Genomic DNA, 7,068 nt, shown 5'->3' with positions numbered 1-7,068 from the left:
AAATGAAAAAGATTAGGGTTTAAGGGGTATTTATACTCCCTTAAGCCCATGTACCTAAGACCCATCTTTTCTTTTTGGTCCATAATTAAGTCCATCTAAAAGGCTACTTATCCTATCATATTTTATTATTATTATTATTATCCGAACGAAAAATTGAGATGTTACACAATGTTGTATTCTTTGCTCGTCTACAACAGCTCAATTTGTTTAAGAAATGAAATGCCTATTGATTTGTGATGTAATGACGGTAGATCATTACACACGGTTGGGTGTTATAATGGTGGTAAGCCATTATACACGGATATTTTGGATATAATTCGGGGTGTAGTGACGATTACACACGAATTGATATCGGACTTGTTAATTATTTGAATTATGTTTTCGATTCATATATATATATATATATTCGATTCATATATATATATATATGGACTATTTTTATATAAAGGGAAACTCACCAACACATTGTGTTGATCGATATTTTAATATGCTTTTCAGGTAATTAAATAAAGTATGGAAGCTTCGCGAAGAGCGCGGGGAAATGGTGACATGTGTTTGAGTGAAAAATATTGACTTTATGTTGAGCTTGTAGTTTGAATAATAATCGTGTAATATGGCACGTGTAATAACTCTGATGGTCAAATAAAGTTCAACTTTCATTATAAATGTGTACTTAGTTATGATTGGCTGAAACGGCGTCTGTCACCACCCGAATGACTTGGTCAAAGTCTTCTGCTGTCTTAATTAAGATTTTTTGGGTGTGACAGTTTGTTCGTGTAGGGTTTGTGAAAGACAAGGTAAATAAAGACGTCGAAGATGAAAATGGATTTGGGAATTAGAGCTGAGGTCTATATATGATAAAAAAGGACAAAATTGCCTCTGACGTGAGAGCACACTGATGGGTTTAACGAATAGAGTTAATGAGTTTAGTGGGGTTGGATTTAATTACAAATGAAAACAAAACTATTGGACGAAAAAAAAACTATGGGACTGAAACGACCTATTTGGTCAAATCACAAGGATGAAAATCACAAATCTTTTTTTTATTGAGCTATTCTTTTCTTTCTCTTTTCTTGACCCCACATATATAATACTCATATCTTTCGGCATCCCATAGCGGGAAAAATAAAAGCCAACCCAAGTTATGGTGAAGTAATGGTGACAGTGTATCAGTGAACCCAAATCAATCTGATTGCCTTACCCAAAGACGCCCTGAATACCCTTAAAATCACCTATACCAACTCCTTTATCGTTTTAGAAATACATATACGGCCCAATTTTCTTCCAAATTTGATGAATTTTCTTTTATTTTCTCACACATTTGGTAGCTAATGAAATGTTTACGATATAATGTATCATTTTTTTAAATCTAGGAATAATTGCATATATCCTTATTTAAACTTAAGCAATTGCATATATTTCTCTAAAATACAAGTTTCTAATGTGTTATGTACAAATTACAATGCTCTTCAAACGTAGTTTGAGAACTTATGTAATTTTTTAAGCTTAGAAAGGCATATATGCAATTACAAATAAAAATTGTACATTAACATCCTCTGTTTATGTTTCTCATCACTATGATGAAAGGCTTAAATCACACCTTTTTCTACATGATAGATATATGGGAGGTGGGCCATTTTCATCAAGTAATTAAGCTTAGAATGAAACTAAAATGATCACATCATGACTCACTTAAGTTGACATCTTATCATATTTATCGCACATGATTCTTGAAGCATTACGATTTATGAATATGGAGGGTTTTCTTTATTTTTTTTTCTAATGAACAAACAAAAAACTTTATTAGAAAAGACATGCCGAACTAGCAAGTCGCTAAAACGACAGAAGAACAGCACCACCAAACTAAAACAAGAACACAAAACCACCCAGAACCACCTACGTACAACTCAACAAAATCAAAGATTCTCCAACTTTCCCAGGTGACATACACCCAAATATTTGGACCTATTACAAATCCACAGTTTTAATTTCACCAAATACCTTACTAATCTAAGCCTGTTTCCGATCAAATATCGCCTCATTTCGTGTCTTCAAAAGGCACTACATCAGGTTAGATAAACTGCATTAAAAACTTTTTTTTCCGCGTGAGTAACCGGTAGTATTTGTGTAGTTCAAGAACACCTCGGATAGAGAAAGCAAAAAAACGCTGGCACCTTATAACACCAACTCGCAATGCCATGCCAAATGACTTGAGCAAAACTACAATATACCATTAGATGTTCCGTCGTTTCCTTGACCTCCTCCTCACATACTTGACACCGAACCGTCTAAATCATATTCAAGAAAACGGTTGAAAACTAAGAAAAATCTCCCCCTCATACATTAGTAAACGGTCTGAGACATTGCATCACTTGTTTTACTCTTCTCCTTTTCTATTTCATTAAATGTATAATTTGATTTTTCATTAACAACTTATAAAAATTTATTATTTTCAAGTCGATAAGTATTAAAAATGCATAGTTTTTTTTAATTCTGTTTTTCTACTTTTCAATTTAAATTTTATTAAAAACCAAGTTGTATTTAAAATTAAATATTTTTTGGTGTACTAAACTTAAACAACATACTCAGATCTCACCTATAGATAATTAAGCTATAAATTAGTTTGGGGAGGGTGAGATGTATGAAATAAGGCAAACTATCCATCTATTTTAAGGGATATAGATGTTACTTTCAGTGAGACTATTGAATCTATAAAAGACATGTATAAAAAAGTGTAATACAAAAATATATTGCTATTATGCTATGAATGATTTCAAAAGAGTAGAATTGGATTGCTATCGCTAATAGAAGGTGTCTTGAAAGAGTAAAAATAGCATCAAATACAACATCATAAAACAACATATAGACAAATAATTAACTATAAGTCAATAGCAAGCAAAGTCAAACTAACGTTTACCCTTCCCAAAAGCTCTTAAACCTTAATTTTACATCTCTATAAAGTAAAACCCCATAATTTGAATATATCATATAAAAGATGTAACTCTAGCAAATGTCACCTAATTCATTCATCCCAAATGAGTTTGGACTTGGCTCTACTTCTCCTCCCATTCACAATGAGGGTTTCCATTGTTATAACTAAGGTTGTGTTTGTTTTTGCTTATAAGGTCTGCAAGGAGTCTATGTCTGCGGGCGCGCAGACATAAGCTCATGAAGACTGTTTGTTTTAAAAAAAAAAAAGATCTGAAAATTGCTTTTATGGTCTTAAAAAATAAGTTTTTTTCACCATCTTCACACATCTTCACACTTCTTAACATCATACCAAGTACCAACACCCAATGTCCAACACCACCACCACCCACCATCCGCCACCACCACCACCATCCATCGTCCGCCGCCACCACCACCCATCACCACCGTCCGTCGCCACCACCACCCACCGTCCGCCACCACCACCGTCAACCACCCACCACCACCACCGTCCATCACCACCACCACCCTCGTCGGCCACAACCACCGTCCACTACCACCACCATCCACCATCACCACCCACCATCCGTCACCACCACCACCCTCGTCGGCCACAACCACCGTCCACTACCACCACCACCCACCATCACCACCCACCGTACGTCGCCACCACCACCCGCCACCACCACCACCACCCGCCACAAACCATCCACCACCATCACGGTCCACCACCCACCACCACAATCGTCCATTACCACCACCCACCGTTCACCGTCTACCACAATCGTCTACCACCACTCACTTCCATAGTTCATACACCACTACCAATTATTTTAACAGTCTACAAATGTTAAATGACTTTTATCTACTTTAATATATATGATATGTAACTAATTTTCAGCTTATGCAATCCAGTTTATAAAACAAACAGTATTATATTTTCAGATTGCAGACCTTCAGACCACATCTTCAGTTACAGACATTAAATCAGATGAAATCAGATTGCAGACAATTTTTGTCTTAAAAAACAAACAGCACCTAACCCTTTCTCATTCCCCCTCTTCATATGTCCAAATATCCCAATGTCTTATGTTTTTTTTTTACTTTTATCTTATCTAATGTACTAGCCTTCCCTAGTTATACACTTATATTAGGCCTACTAAATATATATATATATATGGATGAGATCTAGAGAGAACTTCTTTTAAAGAGAGAACTAGAGAACTAGTAAAGAATTATTTTTAACTATTTTAAAAAAAATTATTTTGTGATTTTTCTTTCTTTCCTCATTCTAATAAGATGATATTGATACTAAAAAAAAAACTTGTCGGTGTAGTACTGTAGTGCATATGTGCACTAATGCCTATTACATATATACAATAGTGTTTTATTGCATATAATACAACACAATTGCATTATGCAATACACACTATTGAATATATGCAAATACGACACTAATAATTGTATGCAAAACACATTATCGCATATATGTAATACAACACTAATGCACATATGCACTATATCGATTTTTTTTAATTTTGACAAAATGGCAAAACTGGTCCTTTATGTTTGCACGTTTTTTCAATGGTCGTTATTTAGCAAACTTAATGACAAAGAACATCCTTTAAGTTTCAAATCTCTAGCACGTTACGTCCTTTGTCACTGACGGCGTTAATTTTTTTTGTTAAATCTGGTTATGTGTCTTACACATGAGGGTAATTTGGTCATTTTCTATTTATTAAAAATCATTTTAACATCTTCACCCATCATCTTCATCCTCTCTCTCTCTCTCTCTTTAACATTTAGAACCACCATCACCCACGAACCACTGCCATCACCACCCAAAATTCAAACTAGCAACACCACCTAGGCAAACCAAAATTCTAACTAAGTTTTTAACAATTCCTGTATCAAACCTTTGATTAATCCCAATATCACCAATCTGGTTCTGATTCTAGTGAGCTGCATTTTCCAATCAAAGTTAAGCCATTAAAATCAGAGATAAACAAACCATGGTTGTTGGGCTTACCAGCGCCGGAGTGGATTACTCGCCGCCGGCCGAACTTGGAAGTTCTGATGATCTTTTTTAAGGCATAGGAGGTGCTCCGGTGACCCTCGGTTTCCCAGTGACACCCCTTGCAGCAGCACTGGGTTTTTGAAACCACCACCGCCGCCGTACCACTCCTCACCGTCACCTCCCTCCTCCACCACCACAAACCCTCCACGTCATCTTTCCCAATAACCCACACCAAACCTTTAATCACCATCCGCCACCCAACCCCTAATTCATGAACGGCTCAGATTCAATACACGCACATCCACCAACGGCTCCATAGATTGATATATAAAAATTAGGGCTTGCAACTACAATGCAGATAATTGAGAATCAATAAGGAATTTGGGTTTGCAAACAGTGAAATGATTTAGGGTTTGGGTTTGGATCTTTAGTGGCCTCCCAAATCTCTATTCAATTTCAACCTTCTGCTGCCGGTGGAAATTAGTGGTCGCAACAGCAGGTGATGGGTGGTGGCATGTGGTGGCTGGTTGGTGATGGTGGTAGAGGTGGTAGTTCTGAATCTTATGAATGTTATAGAGAGAGAGAGAGAGTGAAGAAGATGAATGTTAAAGAAAGAGAGAATGAATAAGATGAATGACCAAATTACCCTCATGTGTGAGGCACATGACCAGATTTAACAAAAAAAATTAACTCCGTTAGTGACAAAGGACGTAACGTGATAGAGATTTGAAACTTAAAGGATGTTCTTTGTCATTAAGTTTGCTAAAGGATGACCATTGAAAAAACGTGCAAACATAAAGGACCAGTTTTGCCATTTTGTCTTTACTTTTTGTATATAATATAACACTATTGCAAATAAACAATACAAACAACTATATATATGCTATTCAACACTATTTCAAATATCAAAATGCACACTATTGCACATATGCATTATAAATAAAGTCGGTGTATTGCATATATGCATTACTCGTTAATTTTTTTTATTTTTTTTTTGTGGTGAAGAATAACAACATATAAGAAGGATGAAAAAAATTTTTAAATATTTTTTTAATTAAATTAAAAATACTTCATTATTAGTTCTAGTTCTCTCTATAAAATGAAGTTCTCTCATGATCATCTCCCTATATATATATATATATATATATATATATATATATATATATATATATAAATAACCTTTATTCTGAATAAAGTTCGGTTTCCAATAAAATATACATCTGAATGTAAACCAAAATAAATAAATAAACAAAAGTGCGTGTAGAGTTTAAAAAAATTGTTACAAGTTATCAGAAAAAATCAAATTATATGCTTAACTAAATGTTGTTAAAAATTACTTATATAAATATCAAAGTCTAAAATAAGGATAAAAGATTACCCATAATCAAATGGTGTAGTGGTATGATGTCACCCTTCATAAATGTAATGTAAGATTTTGGGTTCAAATCCTTAGAAACGCCATGTAAAGATGAAATTTTGTTAAAGAGAAAAAAAATAGTTATGAACTATGAAAGTCTCATACCCTCACAACTTTGCTTAAATTCATTTTCCACGCCCTTTGACTTACCTAGTTTTACAATTAGATCCATAAATCACCTACAAGTCCTAAACAACTATAAGTACAAAAACTTCCACAAATATTGGTAAGTAAATTTACCAAACCGAAGTTAACAATTCAGCCGATTATTTAGTGTCTAAACCCAATCCAAGTCACACACCCCATCCTTGCATAAGATAGCAATATTTCCATGAGCCAATTAGCGAGGTTAATTAACTCAATAGATCTCTATCGCCAGCTCTTTAAATGAAAAAAAAAAAAAATCTTGTGTCCACATGTTAAGAAGTAGAAGTTTTGTTAGGTACATTTAATACAACGAACCAAGTAATCCATGTATTTTAGCCAGACTTGTGAGCATTGCACGTGCTCGCGACCGGCTACGCACACACCTGAGGCCAAAGTTGAGTGGAATGGAATCCTTGGAATGAGGAACCTGAATGAATCAAACTTTAGTTTTATAAAAGAAAACTCTGCATATGGATTGATGTTTTCTTTTACAAATTGTCACTTTCACCAAATGATGTTTTCCTTAAGAGACATGCATGATCATATTCCACATAGCCTT

This window comes from Bidens hawaiensis, unplaced genomic scaffold (assembly GCF_021521415.1).
Source record: "Bidens hawaiensis isolate Kalapana, Puna unplaced genomic scaffold, B.hawaiensis_p1.1 tig00009774_1, whole genome shotgun sequence".
Taxonomy (NCBI): Eukaryota; Viridiplantae; Streptophyta; class Magnoliopsida; order Asterales; family Asteraceae; genus Bidens; species Bidens hawaiensis.
Note: the sequence above shows the minus strand (reverse complement) of the source record.